Below are 1,925 nucleotides of genomic sequence, written 5' to 3'. Positions count from 1 at the left end.
CAGAACAGGGACAGAACAGGGACAGAACAGGGACAGAACAGGGACAGCCCAACCACGAGCCCCATGGACGAGCACCTCAGGAATGCCAAGTGCTGTGCCCACACAAATAGGTGTAAAAGCAACAACCATCTTACGGAGGGTTAAAAAAAAAGAAAAAAGCCTTATCACAAAGCATTCGGCCACAGGACTTACTGTTCCAAACAAAGAAAAAGCCACATGCTGTGTTCAAACAAAAAGTTTATAGAAAGGACTTTTCATTAAACAAAGACACCCCTCGTGACCCTGTGCCACAACCAGCAGAGGACACAGAGGGAAGTGTTGCTCCACCACAGCCCTCTATTCCTACTTGTTCTGGGCTGTGTGCTATCGGGCAGAGCCACAGGCAGTGCATGAGGTTATGGAGACCTTTGGCCTCAGCCCGTGCAATTGTACAATTCGTAAGCAGTGCAATACTGGTGTCATAGAACGCTTCCAACAACGTACCTTCTCCTTCTCTAACACACAGACCCACTGACTCCACAATTCCAGCCAGAAACCAAAACACACATAGCTATTTTTCTAGTAAAAAATCACAGATAAGAATCCATAAATTTTAAATGAGTATAAAATCGTAACAGATTTCCAAATATTCTTCATTAAACACCAAAAAACCGTAAAAGGCTACTTATAAAAGGCTTCGTTGTTTTTGTTTTGTTTGCTTGTTTTTTTAAAGGAAAATAAAAGCTTTGTATGCTTGAAATCATTGGAGAAAGAAAAAAATAGGAATGAATTATACTTGAGACTTCCACAGTCAACAAGAAGCCTAAAAGAACGTAAGATTTACTACTGCTGACTTCATCAGTACTTCACAACGTAAATCCATCCCTCTTTACTATACCACCATAAGTAACAAGAAGTTTAAAATACCAATTCGGTCCGCGTTTTGCTAACAAGAGGCACGGAGAACCGTTACGGAGAGCTTCACCAACCGGGCTACGAGCACAGCTTTGGCCGCACGGCGCCCCTGCCGCCCACATTCGCACCCCGGCACTTCCAGCGCTCCGTGCGCAGCCAAAGAGGAAGGAAATCGAATTCGGTTCTCAGCGACGCAGCCACAAGGCCGAGCCCCGCCCCGCCCCCCCCCCGCCCGAGCTGAGGTCCCTCTCCGCAGCCATCCGGGCCTCAGGGCCGCGCTCAGCTCCCGGCCCCGCGCCTCGACGGCCCGAAGGCCGCTCCCCACGGGTGGCAGGGCCGGGTCGCACAGCGCCATCGTGGGGGGACTCGGGGAGGGACAAGGCGGCGACGGGGACAGCCGGACCCGCCCGCTACGTGGCCGCGGGAGCAGCCGAGGCCGCACGGCCGGGCCGCCAGACGGGGAACTGGCCGAGCTCCGCCAGCCCGTGCCGAAAGAACGCGGGCCGGACGCTGCAGGGAAACCGGCGGCAGGGCCCGAGAGCGCGGCACGGGGCGGCCCTACCGGAGCGAGGAAGCCGCGGCGGCAGGAGACGCGGGCCTCGTCGCCCCGCGGGCCGGGCCGCGGCTCACCCGGTACGCGACCCGGCGCCAGCCCGGCAGTTACCTGCGCCGCGGGCAGCCGCTGTCCTCGTTTGGGTGTCCGAGGCCTGGCGACGGCAGCGAAAGCTCCGGGCTCCGGCGCTGGCTGCGTTGACGGTGGGGGATGGGCACGAGGGCTCGGCAGGCCCCTCCGAGCGGTCAAAAGGCGGACGGACGGCGCCGCTCGGCCGGCCGCGGAGGCGGCAGGCGGCAAAGAACGGCACGATCGTGACGAGCGGTCCCCGGACCCGGGCTGGGCCCCGGCTCTGGCCGCGGCGGCTGCTCCCCGAAATGGCGCCCGCCGCGTCTCGCTGCTCGCAGGCTCCGCACACGGCACGGGGGCGCCCAGTACCCGTCGCAGGGGCTCTCGCGAGACACAGAGCCCGGCCCCG

General features: G+C 59.1%; 1 protein-coding gene across 6 annotated transcripts in view; it reads right to left on the bottom strand.

Annotated features, from left to right (window-relative positions):
- Nucleotides 1-1,691, bottom strand: part of RBM39 (RNA binding motif protein 39) — a 28,785-nt gene extending 27,094 nt beyond the window's left edge. For 2 of the 6 annotated variants that reach the window (XR_006181567.1, XM_042886705.1), the window contains exon 1: nt 1,559-1,691. The gene's annotated coding sequence lies outside the window, so the exon portion shown is untranslated. The remainder of the gene's footprint in view (nt 1-1,558) is intronic. The other 4 variants (XM_042886702.1, XM_042886704.1, XM_042886706.1 and 1 more) reach the window with 3 other exon arrangements.
- Between the last annotated feature and the right edge of the window lie 234 nt (nt 1,692-1,925).

Source organism: Lagopus leucura, unplaced genomic scaffold, assembly GCF_019238085.1.
Source record: "Lagopus leucura isolate 7727_CA_CO unplaced genomic scaffold, USGS_WTPT01 Super-Scaffold_100060, whole genome shotgun sequence".
NCBI lineage: Eukaryota > Metazoa > Chordata > Aves > Galliformes > Phasianidae > Lagopus > Lagopus leucura.
The sequence above is the reverse complement of the archived record's forward strand: the minus strand, read 5'-3'. Positions and strand labels throughout refer to the sequence as shown.